Source organism: Octopus sinensis, linkage group LG7, assembly GCF_006345805.1.
Source record: "Octopus sinensis linkage group LG7, ASM634580v1, whole genome shotgun sequence".
Lineage (NCBI taxonomy): Eukaryota > Metazoa > Mollusca > Cephalopoda > Octopoda > Octopodidae > Octopus > Octopus sinensis.
In genome coordinates this window covers 70729157-70753137 of record NC_043003.1, presented here as the reverse complement: position 1 = coordinate 70753137, position 23981 = coordinate 70729157, and the positions used below count along the sequence as shown (strand labels likewise).

Sequence of the window (23981 nt, the reverse complement as noted above, 5' to 3'; positions counted from 1 at the left end):
TATATTTTGCTTGTTTGGTTATTTAAATGAGACAAATAAGCTTAAATCGTATTAATTTTCACACAATTACGACTGTACATTCTCTGACATTTGATCAATGGCGAAAGAAATTAATATTTCGACCAGGAAACATTGGGTAGCTGTATTTCACAAGGCTTCAGGTGGTTTTCATTATAATATCTTTACTCCCTCAACTGATCGAGTGCTATGCTACTTGTTAAAGACTATACCACACACACATATACTGTCTACTAATATACCGGCTATTCTACTGATAAATATAGTTGGTATATTAATAGACAATTCAGTTGCAATGTGTAGATTTAAAAAAAAAACAATTTGTAGCAGAGCGTAGTTTCGATCTACGGACCTCTGGGTTATGGGCCCAGCACGCTTCCACTGCGCCACTCTGCTCCGCGAGTAGAGTGCCAAATATATATGTATTGTTTATTGTTGTTCTAGGTTACATTATTTCTATTACATCGTCCATCATATGTATATATATAATATATATATATATATATATATATATATATATATACATACATATATTTTTTGACGTCCTTGTTTTCGCATACATTCTCTGCTTTCTTCCAAGGAATCTAATGCTCTTAGCTTAGTTTTTCCTTGGGGCTGGCCAGATTGGAGCAATCTCGCGTATAACCAGCCGAAATTGCAAAGATAATCTGGAACTCGACTGAGGAAAGAAAACTCCGAATGACCCGTCCTTGTTTTCTTTGTATCGTCTATCTGGATGTTTTGCTGTCCCTATCTTGTATCACCTAACTGTTTGGATGTTTTGCGTTCTTGTCCCATTTTGTATTATATATATATATCTATATATATCATAGGCTCAGGAGTGGCTGTGTGTATAGGCATAGGCGTGGCTGTGTGGTATGAAGCTTGCTTCCCAACCACATGGTTCCGGGTTCAGTCCCACTGCGTGGTACCTTGGGCAAGTGTCTTCTACTATAGCCTCGGGTCAGCAAAAAGCCTTGTGAGTGGATTTGGTAGAGGGAAACTGAAAGAAGCCCGTAGTATATATATGTGTGTGTCTGTATGCGTGTATGTGTGTATGTTTGTGTGTATGTGTGTGTGTGTATGTGTGTGTGTGTGAGTATGTATTCGTGTGTCTGTGTTTGTCCCCACTATCGCTCGACAACCGATGTTGGTATTTTTATGTCCCCGTAACTTAACGGTTCAGCAAAAGAGATAGAATAAGTTCTGGGGTCTATTTGTTCGACTAGAGGCGGTACTCCAGCATGGACTCAGTCAAATGACTGAAACAAATGAAAATATAAAAGAATATATATATCTTCTTTTACTTGTTTCAGTCATTTCACTGCGGCTACTCTGGAGCACTACCTTGAAGGGCTTCAGCCGAACAAATTGACCATAGGACTTATTTTTTAAGCCCAATACTTATTCTATCGGTCGCTGTTGCCGAACTGCTCGATAACGAGGACGTAAAGACACCAACACCGGTTGTCAAGCGGTGTTGGGAGACAAACACAGCCTCACACTGACACACACGCAAACACACACACACACACACAGACACACACACACAATGGGATTCTTTCAGTTTCCGTCTACCAAATCCACTCACAAGGATTTGGTCGGCCTGAGGCTACAGCAGAAGACACTTGCCCAAGGTGCCACGCAGTGGGACTGAACCCGGAACTATGTGGTTGAAAAGCAATCTTCATACCCCACAACCTCGCTTGCGCCTATTTATTTACTCTTTACTCTCTTTTACATGTTTCAGTCATTTGACTGTGTCCATGCAGGAGCACCGCCTTTAGTCAAAGAAATCGACCCTAGGACTTATTCTTTGTAAGCCTAGTACTTATTCTATCGGTCTCTTTTGCCGAACCACTAAGTTAAACACACCAGCTTCGGTTGTCAAGTGATGTTGTGGGTAGGGGGAACAAACACAGACATACAAGCATATACACACACATACATAGATATATACATATATACAATGGGCTTCTTTCAGTTTCCGTCTACCAAATCCACTCACAAGGCTTTGGTTGGTCCGAGGCTATAGTAGAAGACACTTGCCCAAGGTGCCACGCAGTGGGACTGAACCCGGAACCATGTGGCTGGTAAGCAAGCTACTTACCACACAGCCACTCCTACACCTCCGAGAGTTACGTTTGGTAAACCGTAAACCACGTACATAAACCTTGGCATTGCATATTCTTTTCGGTGTCTCTTCATTCGCTATTTTCAGATCTGTTAGAAGCAAAAATCAATTCAATATATATTTTTTTCCGAGCGCAGTATAGCAATCGAGTTTGCAAATAAGCTTATATTAAACAATAATAATTATATGTAAATATCTTTATATATAAAAGTGAAGTTGTGTGTCTGTTTCCTACGATTTAGATTCCTAACTACTACCACATTTTGCGGTGCAGTTAAATCAAAAGCGGGTATCTCATAGTCGTGATTCATATCGAGCCCTTCTGGGTATTAGCGCGCGTCTACGATAAGTCTACGATTTAAAAAAAAAATTACCATAATTTTTCCGCATTTTTAATGCATTTTCGCTCGGTTTATATAAGGGAAGTAACTCTCTAAAAATGCTTATATAGTTATTTCCCTTACAAATCCGAGCAACGCCGGGCGATACTGCTAGTTAATGTATAAAGTAAATGAGAATAGTTGAAGTTGATATTTATCCGTAGGAAAAGAGAGAAACAGAAACACAGGTGAAAGATGAAAGAGAAACCAAGGAAGCCAAGTGCGGCTTTATATGAAGCATTTAACGATTTCAATCACTGGACTGCAGCAATTGCAGTAACAACAATAGCAAGAGCATACCACCAGCAGCAGTAGCAGCAACAGCTGTGGCAGCAGCCGTTCAAGAATTTGGACCTGGAGATCTCCATTCCCAGCGACTTCGAGGGCCACCTCCCAGTGGTGTCGGATGTCAACGAAGGTCTGGGGTCTCCCGCCCCTAAGCCCTAGACCATCGCCTAATCACCCTTACCCGTCTTGTTGCCTAACAACAACAACAGCAGTAGCAGCAGCAACAACAACAACAACAACAACAACAACAACAACAGCAACAGCAGCAGCAGCAACAGCAGCAACAACAACAGCAGCAGCAGCAACAACAACAACAACAACAACAACAGCAACAGCTATAGCTACTGTTTTCATGTTTTTTTTAGACAGTAGTGTGTGATTCGAGTGAATTTGGTTGTTATTTCTAGTAACTCGATCGACTTACTTTGAGTGCAAGAATATTCTAGTACAAATTATAAAAGATGAGATCAGCAGTTGGAATACCTCCATTACGTCACTGATATTCTTTGCGATAACCACTGTTTCATTTTGGTTTTAGAAATCTGAAGAATTGGATACTTGTTTTATTTGAGAATCCATAATAATTATATTCGAGGAATTTTCAAATGCATCAGCTTTTGAAACGAATCTTTCTCCAAGGATAACCAATTCTTCGCGCGCTTCAAAGACTTCGCATTATTCATTGCTGTACAGTTTTCCTAAACTTCAAAGATTAAATTTGCTCTTCTCGCAGTTCTTCGAATGGTTTTTGTGGATTCGCGATTTTAAATCGTAGCAAAGTTTCTCCGTATTGTTCTCCTTCATAGTTTCAGATTTTCTTGTGTATGTTGTCGATTTATGCAAAATTAAAGTTTATCTCCTCAAATTTTTATTTACTTCATCTTTTACATCCACACCGTCCATTGATATCATTAAATCGTCGCTATTTACATAGAATAAGGCGGCGATCTGGCAGGACAAAATGCTTAGCGGCGTTTTGTCCGTCTGTACGTTATGAGTCAATACGTCGCTGGGATCGACTTTGCCTTTCACCCTTTCGGGGTCGATAAATAAAGTACCGGTTGAGTACTGAGGTCGATGTAATTGACTGACGTCTTTCCCCAACTTAGTGGCCTTGTGCCAAAATTTGAAACCGATATTTACATGGAATTTAGCTTGTACTTATTTCAAGAATTAACAGAATGTCTTACTATTGGTGTTCCTTCCCACCCAAGTATATATATATATATATATATATATATATAATATATATATATATATATATATAATATGTATATAACTGGATCTTCGTCGGTTACGACGACGAGTGAACCAGTCGGTTCGATCAACGGAACAGCCTGCTAATAAAATTAACGTGTAAGTGGCTGAGTACTCCACAGACATGCGTACTGAGAACTACGTTGATGTAGTTCCCTGTGGATTCGGCGAGACACAGACTATGACAAGACTGGTTATTATCAGCTACTACTCGTTTTCGCCGGCTGAGTGGCACACACACACATGCCTTAGGCTATAAACAATGGTAACAGTGAGAGCATGGCATCCATTTCCCCCTTCTGCTGATTTTCTTATCCAAAGATGTTCCTGTCCTCGATTAATGAATTGGTATATCCTTCGATCTGGAAAAAAATTACGCCAGAAAGAACAATTATTTTTGATAAATCATTAAATTTTCCAGAATCACTGATTAACTATATATATATATATATATATATATATAAATGAAAGAATGGAGTCGAACGAAGATTTTAACAAAATTCCTTTACTCTCAACACATGTTTCGAAGACTGCATACTCTTAATTCCTAAGGAATAAAGGGTGCATTATGCCGTCTTCTCATCAGGAAAGGCAAGGAACCTCTATCAGCCTCAAGACGAACAAAAACTTTTTTATGACTGCCTACATGGTGTCCACAGTGCTGACGTGAATTTGCTACCCAGGTATCGATTAACCGAATTATCAATACTAGGATAATTCATTCACCTACTTATATATATATATATATATATATATATTTGAACCGGGCTGTGTGTTGTGTTCTTGAGCAAAACACTTTATTTCACGTTGTTCCAGTTCACTCAGCTGTAGAAATGAGTTGCGATGTCACTGGTGCCAAACTGTATCGGCCTTCGCTTTTCCCTTGGTTAACATCAGTGGTATGGAGAAGGGGAGACCGGTATACATGGGTGACTGCTGGTGTTCCATAAACAACCTGTGTCTGGATTTATACCTCGGAAGCGAACTCTCTAGGTGCAATACCATGGTCATTCTTGACTGAAGGGTGCCTTTACCATATTGGTATTTTAAAACTTTACATCTGCTAGTATTTTCTTTTTAACGATTTTGTCCCAAACAAACTCGAAGCTAAGGGAAAACAAAGAAGAAAGAGTAGAGCCCATCAAAATCAAATGATGTTGATTGACGGAAAGTTTAAAGGACTGAATGGCAGAGATCAGAAGAAAACAAGATGGTGGTCATGAGTTCCAATGAGCAACACTGAGGAAAGTTGTTAGAATAAAAGGATTTATGACTTTAGAATAAAAGGGTTTATGATTAACAGGATTTTTGATTTAGTATTCTTGATTAGTAATAATTATATATTACGGAAATGTACTTGCATAGCAAGTGATTTGATCTAAAATTGTGTGCTGAAACAAAATCAATTTCAGCGTGGTAATGTTTGTAAGCCATTCAAGAACACACAAAAACCGTTAATTTCACTTCAGTATTTAAATTTTATTTGTGTCAAAATAATTTCGTCTCTTTGAAACTGCGACCTGTTCACTGACTAAACTTCGTGCTATATTTTTTTGAATAATAAGTAATTTAGATGTATTACTCGAGGATGCCATCCACATGAAAAAATAATAGCTAAGATGGTGTTAACATATTTGGTGTAAAGAGCATGAACAATCGAATTAAAATACTTGTGAGGTGAGTAAAAAAAACAATATTAGCAAAACAATAAATTGTTTTAATTATTTCAGTGCCTCATTGCTCGACGAATTTATCCAAGAAGTGCAGAGAAAGAACGCGAGAAAAAAAAGAAGAAAAAAAGAAAGGAAAAAGCCCCCCCCCCAACCACCACCACCACCACCACCAAAGAAAAACGAAATGGACTTCCATAAACTTTTGAAAGTAACTTTGGAGGAAAGTCCGATGAATTTATGGCAAAATGTTTCCTTTCTAAACTGTATACGAATATATGTGCCTAGTTTTGAAAACCGAGAATCAGCCGAAGAAATCAGTACAATTGCTATACTCCTCGTCTATCTACAGGTTTGTACTTCAGGACATGACTCTCAGAAGTACGAAAATTCTTGCTAAAAATATTGAAGAGGTGGTTGACTTATATGTTGAGAGCGGGGGTGACCGATAATAACATGCAGTCGAGTGGAGTTTACACGGATTTCCAGGTCAGGATGGCTCTCGATAACCATATGTCTATTCCGAAGCTGTACAACATTGAGGGAGTGAAGGTCAATGAAACAGATGATGAAGACCTGAAAACCTATTAGTTACACATGTAGAAGTTAATACCACTGAATGGTTTTCGGTCCAGAAGACGAAAAGAACAAAAAAAAAAAAGTACCAAGCAAACAGTAACAATAACAACAGCAGGCTTAGAGATAAACATTTTGGCTGTTACTGTTTCCAAAACACAACTCACAGACAATCTGAGCGGAAGTAAAGAAAATCCTTTCATTCTTAGTGCCACAAGGACCAGAGACCAACGATGACCAAGAAGTCAAGAGATCTGTTCCAGCACAGGACTGACCAGTGGCTACGAGTAACAATTTCATTTTATTGGTTTGGGTGTGCAGTAGTTTGGTGCAGCTGTTTTGGCGCCACCTACATGGCGTCTCTAATTCGACACTGGCTTCTTTGAGATCAGATGTTTTAATGTTTCTCTCGTTCTCTCCCTTCCTTTTCCTCTTTCTCTGTGTGTGTACGAATCTGCAGCGTCTCTCTCTCTCTCTCTCTCTCTCTCTCTCTCTCTCTCTCTCTCTCTCTCTCTCTCTCTCTCTCCCTCTCTCCTTTCTCTCTCACTCCATCTGTATGTGTGTATTCCTGCTCGAACACGCGCGCTTGTCCAGTCACCGGTGTCAAATCGTCAGCGTCAAAACAGCCACGCCCGCCCACCCGATCTTATCATTTCGTATTGGGATGCGGCGATAGAGAAGATATGGAGACTAGAATCGATGTTACTCTTTTATCATTTAAGGCTCGACAAAACAAAATGTCACCATAATGTGCCTGTAATTGTATCTGAAACCAAATGGTTGCAAAGCGAGATTCTTAACCACAAACGCATCTCTACACTCGTTCACTTTGTTTTATCAATTATACACGTTTATAACAGAATTACGAATAAGACATTTTACCAAGCCTCTCAAAAGTTATAGATTGTGTGAATACTAAATTATATTTTAAAGAATCTCTAACGTAGCTGGATACCCCTTGCGCGGCTTCTGAATATCCCATGAGCTGTACCTAGGTATCTCTTGTGTCACAACTGGATGCCTCTTGCGTCTCGTCTATATACCTCTGGTTCTGTACCTGGATACCCTTTCAACACATCTCGATATCCCATTGCGTAGATTGCCATAGCCACAGATCGACTAAGGCATTGCGAATGAAAGCTGGTTGGCAGAAAATATACGAACAGAGGTCGCCTACATACACACATGCACGCACGCGCGCACACACACACACACACACACACACACACATACATATGTTTAGTAGAGTCAATCATGCTGTTTCTTTCGTCGATTGTTAGATGCCCATTAATATTATATCGAAGCTGTTTATTAACAACCTGGAGCTATGAGATTGCAGTATGTCTCATTATATATATATATATATATATATATTGCTGATGCGAATATACTAATTGGTTGATAACTGATGAAGAATCGGACTTCTGTTTGTCTCCCGTCCGTTTTTACATTCTGTAAAAATTACATTCTTTGTTTATTTACCATAATATATATATATATCATATAATATATATATATATATATTATATTATATATATATTATATATATATATAATAATAAATTACATTCTTTGTTTTATATGTAAAAATTACATTCTTTGTTTATTTACCATTATATATATATAATATATATATATATATATATATATTCTAATATATATATCTATATATATATATATATATATATATATATATATTTGTGTGTGTATGTGTGTGTGTGTGGAGGCGCAATGGCCCAGTGGTTAGGGCAGCGGACTCGCGGTCGTAGGATCGCGGTTTCGATTCCCAGACCGGGCGTTGTGAGTGTTTATTGAGCGAAAACACCGGCAGTGGGTGGTGGCGATCCCTGCTGTACTCTTTCGCCACAACTTTCTCTCATTCTTTCTTCTGTTGGCCTGCTCGCTTAGCCAGCGGGGTGGCGTCATTTAAAGGCTAAAACAATGCGAAACGCATTGTGACCAGCGATGTGTAGCAACATCTGATAGCCTGGTTGGTCACGTGATCTATATATATATATATATATATATATATGTGTGTGTGTGTGTGTGTGTGTGTGTGTGTGTGTATATATACATGCAAGCGCAGGCGTGGCTGAGAGGTAAGAAGCTTAGTTCCCAACCACATGGTTCCATGTTCAGTCCCACTACGTGGCACCTTGAACAAGTGTCTTCTGCTATAGCCTCGAACCAAGAAAAGCCTTGAGAGTGGATCTGGTAGACGGAAACTGAAAGAAGCCCCTAGTGTATATATATATATATATATATATATGTATATATTTGTGTGTCTGTGTTTGTCCCCCTTACCATCACTTGACAACCGATGTTGGTATGTTTACGTCTCCATAACTTAGTGGTTTGACGAAAGAGACTAAAATAAGTACTAGGCATACAAAAAATAAGTCCTGGGGTCGATTTCTTCAACTAAAGGCTGTGCTTCGTCATGGCCGCAGTGAAATAGCTAAAAACAAGTAAAAGAGAACGCAAACCTCCACCAAGGCAACACCAACGTCCTCTCAACAATTGACCCGATATGGTTTTTAAAATGAGAATATCTGAAATAAACTCGACCGTTCTCACAAACGAGAATACTAAAAATGAACCCGACCGCTCTCAAAAAATTAAGTAAAAACAAAACGGAATAATAATCGCTGAGATTATTATTAGATTTGTTAGGTTATTTTTTGGAAAGATGACTCATCTCAAAGCAGCTGTAGAAAATATAGTACTGTAATAAATAGTTTATCCTTATCTAATACAAGCCAAAGTTAACAAATTCACCATTCAAAATAGTTTCAAAGTAGTAAAAACATTAATGATAATAATAAGTTCTACTCAGGAATTTTTAAATGAATAGCATGAAACCTTTTGGTTTTCTCTTCTCTTAAATTCTGACCTTCCTTTAGTATTCTTGTTGTTTTAGATCGATGTATAGAATTATGTATATATGTAAGTATACTGTAAAGTGTTAATATGCATGTAAAATATATAATATAAGGGATATAACCAGAGAAAGACTTGAAAGTCAACGTAAGATCGTAATACTTCATGTTAAGTAAATATAACAAATAATCCAGAATCCTTGTCCGCTACTCGATCGATCCCAAAATCTAATCAGCTCGTGCCAGTCCCGAGGCCAAACATTCCTGAAAGTTTCATTCGAATCCATCCAACGGTTCTTGAGATATCTTATCCATGGACAAACTAACAAACACGACTGAAAACAATACTTCCACCTTTGCTAAGGCGGAGGTAATAAAATAAAACATACATGCATACACACACATAGACACACAGTGAGTGCATATATATGTATGATATATTTTATGTTTGTACATCTTCATATGTTTATGTGTATGTATGTATGTATGTATGTATGTATGTATGTATGTATGTATGTATGTATGTATGTATGTATGTATGAATGTATGTATGTATGTATGTATGTATGTATGTATGTATGTATGTATCTATCTATCTATCTATCTATCTACACACATACACACACGCACACACGCACATACACACACAAATACCTGGTCGTCTGTGTTTCTCGTTCTGTTCCGAAATCAATGAAGATGATTACCAAGGTACTGGAATTGCCCTCGCATGTTTGCAATTCAGTGACTAGAATTATTGAATAAGTGAAAGAACATCGCTTTTTCATAATATTATCAGCTTCAGGTAGTTAAAACTGCAGACCATGAGATCATATTAACTCTACATAACGTTTACGATTATGATACCATTCGTCTAATGTTCACATAAGTAAAAAGCGTTAAGATAAGTAAAAAGCGGTGGTTTATTTTCACGAATGATCATGGCCGCCATATTAACGGGAAATCAAAACCAACGCAAGCGTGCCAAAACACTTGGCATCGGAAATTGACGATGAATATTAATAAGTCTCCATTATACCATTCTTATCTATATACTTCAAAGAAACCTGAATAAAATTTATTCATATTTGTTCGGGATAAAGAATTGCATATAAAGAAGTAAATCATTATTTATTCTAAACATTTTGATCATGGTTCTTTGAAAATGAAATAAGTAAACAACGTTATTTCATATAGACAAGTTAATGGTTGAAATATGAAAGCGAAAAGACACATCTACCGTGAAGTGAATACGATGGTCTGAGTTGGTATTTTATAACCAGGCTTTAACAGAACTGTTGAGATGTAATTGTACTCTAAACTGAGTACAAATGAAATACTTACTTATACCCATGGGTATAAGTAAGTATTTTATTTATTTCTTACCGCATTTTTCACTGACGAGGAGAAAATTCTTATGAATTAACTCTGAAATCGGGGCCGATATGATAATAACGGAATTTTTTTAAAATTTCTGTAGGTTTACTTCGAGACGCGTGCTTATAGCGATGAATATATGGTTATTGACGATTTGTCTATTTTCGGCATATTTGGCATTAGAATTTTCTTTTGCCCTTGTTTATAAGTTATATATATATATATATATATATATCTGCAAAAAGAAACGCGTGTGCATGTATACATACATAGATGCATATGTATGTGTGTAATATTTATATATTATGTATAATATGTATGTGTGTATGTATGTATGTATGAATAAATCTGTCTTTGCTAATGATGATTAAGATCATATGATTTGTAAATGTCATGGTATTTACTGAGAAAATATTTGGTAATTTTTGACAAATCGTGGTATTGAACATTTTGGATTTCCATTCTTCTAAGACATTTCCAAAGGGAAAATAAATATCAAAAGAAAAACAATATTTTGATTAATTCTGTCTTTCAGCAAAAGTTTTTTACAAAATCAATAATATATTTCTCTTTTTATGCTAATTATCTACAGATAATAACAAATCATAGAAAGAAGGTGAAAAAACAAGAAACAAAAAAAAAAAAAATGGTATTAATTATTCTTGTTGATTAGATAATTAAGCCATATAAGAGATCGGCTCCAAACAAACTGTAAATACAACTGGTCTGACATAGCGTTGAAAGTTTCTTGGTAAGACTCTCACGAAGTTTTAACAGATCTTTTAGTGGAAAATAATTTAATGAGACTCACTGCAATCTCATAGCTCCATGTTGTTAATAAACAACTTCGCTATAATATTTATGGATATCTAACAATCGACAAAAGAAATAGCATTCTTGACTCTAAACTAAACAATTCTCTATTTTTGATAATTTCACTTGCTTCAGTGATCGGACCGCGGCCGTGCTGGGGCACCACTTTGAGGAATTTCCGTTGAACGAATCGATCCGAGTACTTATTCTATAAAGCTTTACATCCTCTAAGCTAGAAAGCCTGCTGAAACTAGATCATATAACTATTCTTTAAGGGCTAAACTAAAACTAACAACTACCACAAACATCTCAACATTTCTAAAGCAAACTTTGTTGACTTTCAAAGTTAGGATTATATATCCTAAAATTGCTGAAGCAGTTTAGCTTAATGATAAAGCACTTGACGCGTAATCACAGTGATGTGAGTTCGAGTCTCATGGCTGGCTGCCGATAGATTTTTCTGCAAAATATGGATAGTTTATCCTGTTCATGCTCTGTTATTAGCATTATCCTGCGTTTGAGAATAAAATTATTTCCTTATCTGTATCTTTCAATACATCTCAACGCTTCTAAAGCAAACTTCGTTTGTTGACTTTCAACGTAAGTGTGTTTATATATATATATATATATATATATATATATATATACAAAGCCGTATAACAAAACCATTCGCACATATATATATATATATTATATATATATATATATCTATATATATATATACATATGGATGTGCACATAGGAATGGACACGCATGTGTATGGGTGTATGTGTATATATATATATATATATATACATTTATATATATATATATATATATCTTTAAAATAAACAAAAGATAAGGCAGATAGATAGATAGATAGATAGATAGATAGATAGATAGATAGATATGTATGTATATAAGGATATGTATATAGGAATTAGCACGCATGTGTATGTGTGAATGTGTATATACATATATGGGTGTACGAGTGTATATATATATATATATATATAAAAGTATATGTGTACCAATTTCTATATCAGTGTGTATGTGTATTTACGTATGTATATGTAAATCTATGTATGTCTGTGTAAGCAAAATTATATTATTTGAGAATATACAGGTATAACAATTGTTGTTTCCCCTACATTACCAAATAATTCACACCATCTTTTATTTTAATTTTGATTTCCTCTCTATAAAAATAAAAACCAACAATTATTTTCCTCCTACATCAACGCAATAAAACTTATCTTACGTACAAAATAACTCAATGTCTGATTATATTATTTATTATATGTAAGCCAATCACGTGAGTAGTTCCCTTTTATACATCTTTACTCATATTGTATATATTTCATAAAATTCTTTTTTAAATATATCAAGCTGTGGTTAAATGATTAATTACGACATTTAACACCTATTTTTGTCTATAAATGATTGATCTATTATTTATTAAAAAAATACTAAAATTTAAAAAAAAAACTATATAAACTATCAATTATTCTCAAATCCTCTACCAACGACCTATTTACTTAAACTCTTAGTCGAAATGAGAGTTGAAGGTTCAGAAATATTAAATATGAATTGGGAATAACATATAGCTCCTTATTTGGTAATTCCGAACGTACATACAAATACAGCTTGATCAGGAAAAAAAAATGTTTAATAAATTTTAGATAGAGATATATACTGAAGTACATAGAGAGGAAATCAAATTAAACATTAGACTTATATTAGCAGTCAAGTCCTATTATATTTTAGTCTAGATTCAAATAAGCATGACTGGAAGAATGAATATATAAACCCTTAACGCGATAAGTATGAAAAAAAAAAACCTATGTATTTTAACATCCAATCGCCTTCATTTCATAAATATGACTTAATTTCTTGAATTTTGTTTAAGAAGTTAAGTCATATACTGATCATATATATATATATGTATATATATATATATATATATATATTATATATATATATATATATATATTAATAAAAGGAATTCCACCTTGTCTGATTTTCACGTTTTATTTACAATCTTATAATGATATATTATAAGATAATATATTATAATTGAATAAATAAAATGAAATAGTAGAATGTTAAATGTTCATTCTGATTGAACTAGTACTTTCATGCATTGAATTCTGCAATCTTCGGGTTCATGTAGTAGTGGTGACAGTCATGCTTCACAATTTTTGACTGTAGCAAGATGATTGATTCTGTGCTATAAATACAGCTGGGTAGGCTCCAGAGTGCTAAGTTTTGCAAACTGTATTCTGACCAATCAGTGTGTAGTATCACTCAATTACTTAAGCTGATTGGTTGGTTGAGCTGATTGGTTTAGGCATCACGCTTTGTTGGACATGTCAAGAGTCCTGTATCTTGACCCTGGCCGAAGCAGCAATTGTTGGGTTATTTTTAGAAATGTAAATATCCTTTGTCAGAGATTTTTATATTTTTATATTTCAACTGTCATCATCATCATTGTCAGCACCTTAATTATTGTTGCTAGTGGTGATGGTGGTGGCAATAGAACTTTTAACCCTAAATAAGATAATTTTCCTGCTATCTTCATCTTGATCACCTTTAGTATTGTTGTTGTTGTTAGTGGTCATGGTCGTAGCAGTGGAAGTAGTACCTCTAAGTATTATTATTATTGCTTATTTAGCTTGGGTTCGAATTTATCAATAAAATTCTTTTCTCTGATTCTCCTCTCGATTTCACTTGGGCTGTGTAATTTGTAGAACGGAAATATTATATACATTTTCCGGCCACATGTTGCTAGGTGGTTACTCATATATATATATGTATATATATATATATATATACATATATATATGTACACATACACTAATTAGATATATAGTCTTCTACTATAGCCTCGGGTCGACCAAAGCCTTGTGAGTGGATTTGGAAGACGGAAACTGAAAGAAGTCTGTCATATATATGTATGTATATATACATATATACTCTCTCTTTACTCTTTACTCTTTTACTTGTTTCAGTCATTTGACTGCGGCCATGCTGGAGCACCGCCTTTAGTCGAGCAAATCGACCCCGAGACTTATTTTTTGTAAGCCCAGTACTTATTATATCGGTCTCTTTTGCCGAACCGCTAAGTGACGGGGACGTAAACACACACCAGCATCGGTTGTCAAGCAATGCTAGGGGACAAACACAGACACACAAACATTTATATATATATGTTATTGATCTGAATGTTCCTCGACTTAATCGATTTTGCTAGTCCTAGGGTGTCATAGGCAGTGAATAAAACAAATTAATATGACCAGACCGGTATACTTGGTGCTGGAATATGTTATGCTTTCATAAATAATTGTAGGAACTCGTGTTGTCGTGTGAATAAGCAGATATCTCTTCATCCATCCCGTCCTTGACCCAGCAGAATATCCAAGATATGATAGGTGGAAGCAGAGAGGTTTGCATTAGTTCAGGGATGATATTTTATCGATCAATTCTGAAAGTTGAGAAGCAAGGTTGTCTCAGTGGAATTTGAACCCTGGGCGCAGAGAGACGAAACAAATATCGCAATGCATTCTAAAGACTCTACACATTTATCTTTTATCTTTTACTCGTTTCAGTCAACAGACTGCGGTCATGCTGGGGCACCGCCTTGAAGAATTTTAGGAAAACGAACCGAACCCAGTCCTTACTTTTTCAATGTCTGGTACTTATTCTCTATCCATCTCTTTTTTCGAATCGCTATGTTACAGGGACGTAAACATGCCAACACCGGTTGTCAAGCGGTGGTGGGAGATAAATGCAAACACTCACACACACAAACACACACACACACATACGCACGCACAACGGGCTTCTTTCAGTTTCCATCAACCAATGATGTAGTAGAAGACACTTGTCTAAAGTGCCACGCAGTGGGACTGAACCCGGAACTATGTGGTTGGGAAGCAAACTTCTTACCACACAGCCACGCCTGAACCTAAATTTGACTAAATAGTTTTTAAAAGTTGTTGCGACAGTTAGAATTAGGTGGTGAAATATTACGACTGCGAAGCTGAATTCAGTCATAAAATAACTTCTGTTAATACACAAATTAATTTTAGTTTTCCTTCTCAAACTGTCATTAAAAAAAATAAAAACGTAAGTTCGAAAATATATTACGTTGAATATAATCAAACTTGCTGCAATTATACGATAATATTAATTAATATTAATATTAATTAAAAGTCAAAGCTTTTCTTTTGGCGCCACTTTCGGTAAATTTTTATTGGTGTATTTTGGGGAAAAATATAAAATAATTTTAAAATTCTATATTTATTTTAAATGATTTTATAACTATTTAAATAATTATTTTTCTAAAACTCTCGCTGTCGTTGTTGTAAACGTTTTCTCTTGATCTTTTCTGATTCCATTTCAAATGGCGACACTGACAAGGCAGTGTCTGTAAAAGTCGGACGAAATAAACACTACGAAGTATTTCTATCTCAACTCAATGGTGTATGCGTTTTTCTTAATGTTTACAACATTCGATTTATCTTTGAATTCTTTATTCTAAGAGTGGACAAAGCTTCTTTGGACTCGCCATACCCTGTAATACATACATACATGCATACATACATGCATGAATACATACATACATACATACATACATACATACATACATACATACATACAGATAGACAGACAGACAGACAGACAGACAGACAGACAAAAGAGACAGACGCAGGCAAAATATCAAAATATGATAACCTATGCAGACTTTGAGGAGTTAACACCGAAGATATCACCCACATCATAAGCAGTTATCCGAAAACGTCATCGCGGTTAATGTACCGATGAAACATGATATTGTTGGCTAAAACACTATATAATGAGATCCGCCGGAAGGATAACCCTGAAGTAAAAAACATAAGAACCCACAGTATGGTAGAAGACATATCCACTCACAATAAGAAGTAGTACAGGTGGAATGTCCCCGTGAAAACCTCAATAAACTGTAAGCATAATAGACCTGACATTGTGATTTGGGACAGGGAAAAGAAACTATGTAAAGTGGTGGAAATTAGCTACCCAGCGGGTGTTAACATGAGGCCAAAGATCAGAGAAAAAGAAAATACCTATGATGAACGTTTGAGGAATCTGCAGTTACTCTATCCAGATTACAAGGTCAGGTTTATACCTGTAATTAGTGGGACACTGGAGTATGTAACACATTGCCTAAGTAACGATCTTGAGAAATTAAGTTTCTCAAAATTAGAAAAGAGAAAGTTGATTCCATCTCTGGAACTGTAAAAATCTGTAAAACTTTCCAGAAGTTTATCTTTTAAGTACATATGAGCGTGTTGCGATATGCATGAGAAAACATGCATAAAATAAAACATACAAATGCTGCTTATATCTATAAATATATGCAGAGATACCCTGTTGATGTTGAAATTCCAATGAAGGAGTTTGGATCTAGGTTAGAAACCAGCTTTCTCTGTTAGCAAGAAATTTTAGAATAAGACTATAATGACACACACATATGCCTATGTGTGTGTGCGTGTGTGTGCGTGTGTGTGTGTGTGTGTGTGTGGTGTGTGTGTGTGTGTGTGTGTCACTTAACAATGGGCAACATTTTGTTTACATCCTCGTAACCTAGTAGTGACCGGTAAAATACGTACCAGTCTTAAAAATGGGTATATACATACATACATTTACGCATAAAAGCTGGCACTCCGTCGGCTACGACGAGTGTTCCAGTTGATTCGGTCAACGGAACAGCCTGTTCGTGAAATTAACGTTCAAGTGGCTGAGGACTCCACAGACACGCGTACACTTAACTTGATTTTCAGGGAAATTCAGCGTGACATAGAATGTGATAAGTTTGGCCCGTTTGAATTGCAGGTACAACGCATTTTTGCCAGCTGAGTGAACTGATAGAACAATATGAAAAAAAGGCTTGCTCAAAGATACAACATGCTATCAGGAGTCGAACTCACGACTCTACGATCGGGAGCCGAACGCGCTAACCACTAATCCACACGCCTTCACTACACACACACGCGCGCACGCACGGGAATTCTGAATGTAATTAAATGATAAACGGGCTTAAAACAGTGAGAGAAAAATAATATATATTCAGACCTGAAGTTTTCCGAGTTGCTAATCAGTGTTTTGCGTTTGCATTCGTCATGCATTAGTCTTGAGAAGATGGGTTTCCATTTATTGATGAAATACCTTTATCAAAAAATGAAAAAATAAATTAATAAACAAAATAAAAGTAATATCCTAAATAGAAAAAAAATACCCTACAAAAATAGAAGGCTTACAAGCTTGACTCACTGTCAGACCCATAAACTAGAAAGCTGATATGAAGGGAGTGTAAATGTGTGATGTAATTAAACGTATGGAATTTCTTATAGAGATTTATGGAGAGTTATATAATTGAAAGAAATTCACGGCGGCATGGAATAAAAAATAAAACTAAAATTAAATAAAAGGAATTAAATGAAATATAAATATTGGAAAAATATAATAATGTAATGTTATATGAGTCGGAAGCTTAAGAGATTAAAGCGAAATTAAGGAGTCACAAGATTAAGGAAATGCTATGCATATTTGCATATATACTCATACATATATACATAACTGATGAACAGGCTGGAGGAAAGAAAAGGAGTGTGGGCAGTGGCCCCTGGGAACAGGATTTGTTTAGGGGGTGCAAACCCAGGTCGAATACTTTTTACGAACAAGGTGGATTTTTCCAATCTTGATATCAAAATAAACACACACACATATACACACTCATACATACGCACACACGCACACATACACACACACACATATATACATACACATACATACACACACCCACACATATATATATATATACACACACATATATATACACAAACGCACACATACATATATACACACACACACACATATACACACATATACACGGGAAAAACAGAGTGTCGGAAACATAAACATAGTACAGGTGTTATTTTATATACACGCAAGAGGCCTTTCGATAATACGACAGAATTAGGACAAGATAAAAAAATGAAAGTTGTTAATTTTTAAGGCCTTTTGCCTATACCACGGCTTTAAGATATGATACGTAGTAATGCTAAAAGGGAACTATATCCAAAAGAACTCAGGAGGATAAAAAGATGGGATAAATTGTATTAAAGACAAAAGGAAAGAAAATACTGAATGAAAAGTGAAAATTTAAATCGAGGGTCTGAAGCAGTGGCCCAGCAACAAAATTTGCTAAGGGGGTTCAAACCCAGGTCCTAATTTTTTAATGAAAAATGTGGATTTTTCCAATGTTAACATTAAAACAAATGCAGGTATAATAATAATTTTTATTATTATGAGGGTCGGCTGAAATGTTCATAATCTGAACAAGACACTCTCAATGGAATGTGACTAAATGAAGTTCATTTTCTAACATAGTTCCTCTTACTGTCCACACACTACCATAAGTAGTTGCAGTGCTTGGATCGCACTGGTGAAGAAGCTTTTCTGTTGATCAAAATGGTCATCAACAACAGATAAGATATTTTCATCATAGTGATAATGGTGCTCAGCTGAGTGTTTTTCTATGTTGGGAAACAGATGATAACCAGAAGGAACCAAATCACTAACATAGGGAGGGTGATCAACCAGTTGAAAGCCAGTCACACACAGCAGCCATTGAATCCAAGGATTTGTGTGCTGAAGCATTGTCCTAATGAAACAAAACCCCATTCATCAGTTTTTCTGGATGTTTGGTCTTGATAGCCTTACATAACTACCTTAGGAAGTTGGCATTGACATTTTCCATTGATGGTGTGAAGATAGCCAATAAACACAATATTTTTTGCATTAATGTATAGTAAATATATATATATATATATATACACATATATATATATATGTATGTATATGTATATATATATGTATATATATATATATATATATATATATATATATGTATATATATATGTATGTATGTACATATATTATATATATATTATATATATATATATATATATATATATATATATATATATATATATATATATATATATATATGTAGTGGATCTTGCATGCATGTTAAATTAACACTGCAACATAAATTTTCCCACAGTGGAACAATCGTTTTTCTGTGACAGCAGTTTTACATTTTCCAGATGCCTTTAGTTAGGCCGAAATAATGTCTTCACCACTTGATCCTTTCTAACCTCTTCTACTTCACCAAAAGCTAGAATAGAGATAACAAGACCACCAACTAAATCTATTGTTCTCAATGATATATCTATCATGGCCTGATCATCGCTTCATTTGTATTGCTTTTGTATTGTTAATTCCATTCGATTTTTTTGTATTGTATTTAAATTTTTAAAGTCACATTATATGTAAAATCATATCGCTTCACTGATCCCATCAGTTGTTCTGTCCATTTCTATGTTTGGCCCCCGGTGGGCAATAAAGAAATTGGTATTGCGTCTGTGTGGGTTGGAAGTGTTGGTATTGTTGCCGAAGTGCGTCTGTATAGTAAGTGTAGTTTCTGTTGACTGTTTTAATTGCTGTTAACATTTGTATAATAGTTTTTGTTTGAAATCTATTGAAATCTATTTTGTTTGAAATCTATTTCCTGTAGGGAAAACACTAATTACTGGCAGGATGCCAAAAAGTGTGTATTTATATGACGAGGATTCGACAGATTTGGATACCAGAAAAGTGGAAAGAGTATTGTTGGAAGATGTTACGGATTCGTCTGAGAGCGAATTCCCATCACTGTCGAGGACTGATGTTGCAGGGAGGATCGTCGAAGTGAAAAGACTTCAAACGGAGGAGGGTAAACAGAAAAGAAGTTTTGCGTCTGAAGCTGGAGACAGAACTCGCCAACTGTCGACGAAGAAAAGTGACGTTTTAATGTACAAGGACATGATAAAAATTCAAGATGGCGTTGTCAAGATTCAACCCACAGAAGAGCTTTTATTGACAGAGAAGAAAAAAAAAACAATTATGTTTAAAACATACTGCCGAAAAGAAAGAAAAATCAAGCGAGTAAGCGAGGAGAAGGTAGAAAAATGTCTAAAGCTCATCTTGCAGGATATAACATATCAAGCCAGAGGGAAAAAAATCGGTACCATCGAGGTACACCTAAAAAAGCATTGAAATTGCAGGAAACAGAAGATGGGATTTTAATACCAATATACATGGGTATGAGGACATCCAAAATACAAATAAATACCAAAGGTCCTACCTCAAGTCGACCCTATGTGGTTGATGGCGGAAGTCCTGGCAGAAAGAGTAGACGAGATAACAATACTTCAGTCTACCGTTTCAGAAAAGGCAAATTGGACCGGCCACACGGTACACCTGTTAATTCAAACAGAACAGGCTGTATTAGATTCGTGGTTGATCAGATTGGAGAGACAGTTCTTTAGCTTTTTATAGAAGGGCAGGTCGCCACTTGTGAAACGCTCTATCTACTGTCAAAAGCCTTTAAAGGGAGGTTTAGGGATGCCTTGGTTAAGAATTGTGCATGAGGCGACAGCTACTTCTGAGAAATCTCCATCTGCGCATGAGAAAGTAAGGAGAGATGTCAGGAAGGGTATCCCTGTTGCACTTCCTGACGGTAAAGGTCTTCCTATGACGCTGACATACAGTGTCTGTGCAAGACCCTGCCTCAGTAAAGCTACACTCATGAGCCATCTTTATAGTCATAAATCGAGACCGATGATTGACTACCAGGCCGCTGATTATTTAGCAGAAAAAAGCTGGGGATCATCCCAAAGTTTAAAAATATCTGTTTCAACACATTCCAACTGTGTCTTCTACTCCCCCTCCAAATACAAACTTCAGTGAATTTTAGGAATTTTTCCTTCTTGCTGATTATCTTGCAGCTTTCGCAGTTTTTCGTCCAATTGAACTCTTCCTTCGGGGCATAATCTAAAATAAGCATGATGAAATGCAATGAGATACACTGTTAAGTATTAAATATTAATTGAAGGGTTAGTATGTAAGAGTAGATAAGTTGCAAACTTGCAGCTGCTGCGGTAATAAAGAACTGGTAGTAGAAATGTAAATGTGTAAAATAAGATGTCAGTGTTATGACATCAAAATGAAAATGGAAGCAGTTGTGAAAGGCAAGGCGAGGGAAATGGTAAGAGCAACGGAGAAAGTGGTTATGAATTGCGTTGAGAATGTTGTGGCTTGTGTGGACATGAATTTTTGGGGGTGTTGTTTGTCAATGCATGTCTGCTCTGTCGTATAGATTGGATGGGAAAAGAGTTAATGAAAGAGCAATTGGATGGATTGCTTAGCTTTGTTTAGTGGTGCTTTGAAACGAAATCTAACTTCAAACATCTTATACAGATAATTTTTTAGACACTATTTTCTGAAACTGGTAAAATTATGTAGGAGGTGCACTTTTTGATCTTGTACGACTTGAAAATTCCAAGGGGTGCAGGATCACCCGCTGCATCCTCTGTTCGCGGGCCCTTGAGTGTGAGACTACGTTGAACAGCTCTTCCTCAACAAAGCTGTTCTTAAGGAAGCCAAGCAACACTCCCGTCATCTCTTAATGTTATGGCTAGACTACAAGAAGGCGTTCGACTCTTTTGCCTCACTAATGGATGATAGAGTCACTATACTTTGCCAAAGTACTAATGGATGCCATTAAAAGACTGAACCACAGTTTACACAGTTATCACTGATAACTACTAAAGCAACACCCATTGTTACAAACAGAATGAAGCTATCAACAGGCATATTTCAGGGTGATAGTTTTAATGTTATTTGTGAATCCCTAGCCAGCCGTTATTGACAAAATGCCCAGGCTACATGCAGAAAAGAAAAGAATAAAATTAATGTCACTCACACAGCTTTTCTTGATGACCTACAGTTATATTGTGGCATGATCAACATCAAAAGACAATTAGAACTAGTCACAACACTCTCACGAGATATAGGAACGGAGTTTGGGCAAGACTGTCTAATGATGAAAGCTCCAAGTACCGCGGAATCGCTGAGAATGTTTCATACGTTGGCGCTGTGGTTAAAGCTAGAATAAAAAAAAGAATAATTGTGTAGACCACGGAAATATGGGACTCAGAGTTGTCTGCATTTAACAAGACCATATTATACAATGTTTCTGCAGTACCAGTGCTAGTACCTACATTTGGGATATTGGACTGGACACAGGACGAGATACGCAGCCCGGACATCAAAAGCAGAAAGATACTGACTACCACTGGCAACTTCCACATTAGCAGTAACACTAATTGGATTTATGTGAGTCGAAACGGTAACGGTAGAGGCACAAGCTCAGCCCAAACAGCCTTTGACTGTCGCATTGTATCACTCAGACAACACCTGATGAAGAACAGTAAAGAAAGAAATGAGTATATTCCGTGCATACTCAAAAATAAGAGCAACAACATCTTCAGAATTGGAGAAAAACTACTGTACAGATACTCTGAAAAGACAACTGTCTCATGCGACCCAAATGAAGCTGAACTGGCCTACTTAAGCAGAAGCTTGGAGGAGAAGCAGGCATCATACAAGCAAAAAGCACTACATGAGTACCTATACCGTAAGCCATAGGGCAACAACAGTATTGGCAGGAAGAATAGCCTCTCCTGGACCTGTGCCACCAAACCTCTACATTGTGATAAAAAAAAAGATGTCGGCTCTGCTATACCAGTGGGGAAGATATCAACCATTTCATTAGCAATTTCCCCAAAATGTCTACGAAATAGTTACTTCCTCCGGAGGGCAGGCAGTATCTCGTAGATATTTTGGAGCAAAGACTGTTTACAATGCTATCTGGAAAACAAGTGGGGCACTGAAATGAAAGCAGCAATTCGGTGAAAACATACCAGACTTGATATTGTTCTGTAGGACAAGGAACAAAAGCCATGCACTGTTGTGGAGGTCAGCTGCCCAGTGGATGTGTATGTAGAATGAAAAGTTCAGGAAAAAGAGAACATTTATAGCGAATCAATGCGAAGCTTACAACCCATGTGGTCTGACTAAAAATTCTCGTTTGGACCTGTCATCGTGGGTGCATTAAGTTATGGACCAACAAATCAGCACAAAAACATAGAAAGGCTTAGTTTTACGAAGAAAGAGCGAAAGAAACTGACGCGGACTCTCCAAATCCAATCTATTAGTGGCACAATGAAGATCTGTAAGACATTCCAAAAGTTATCTATCTGAAATTCTTTAGGTAAATAGATGCACATGCTTGGTTGCAAGCATCGACAGTTCAACCAACTAAACCATGTATTTACAAACATCAGGGTCTCTCTTAACTCAAAACGTCTTGTTACTTTGAACTTTCTCAAGTAGGACTTAAATAAATCTTTTAAAAAATCATACATACATACATACATACATACATACATACATACATACATACATACATACATACATACATACATAGGCAGGAGACTGCAACAAAAGTTTCGATAAATACAAGAAAAAGTGAACCTCTTGGATACGGCCGAAAATGTAGATTACGTCACAATTCTGTGGAAGGGCCACGCACATGTGATCAGTAATTGCAATCAGTAATTGTCATTAAGGTACGAGCTCCCTATGCAACACAACGTTGTCGCTAAACCAATATACATTGTCATCT

At 36.1% G+C, this 23981-nt stretch overlaps 1 non-coding gene across 1 annotated transcript; it reads right to left on the bottom strand.

Moving 5' to 3' along the window:
* Nucleotides 1-342: 342 nt before the first annotated feature.
* Nucleotides 343-414, bottom strand: Trnam-cau. The gene has a single exon. It is a non-coding gene; the product is annotated as a tRNA-Met (tRNA).
* Between the last annotated feature and the right edge of the window lie 23567 nt (nucleotides 415-23981).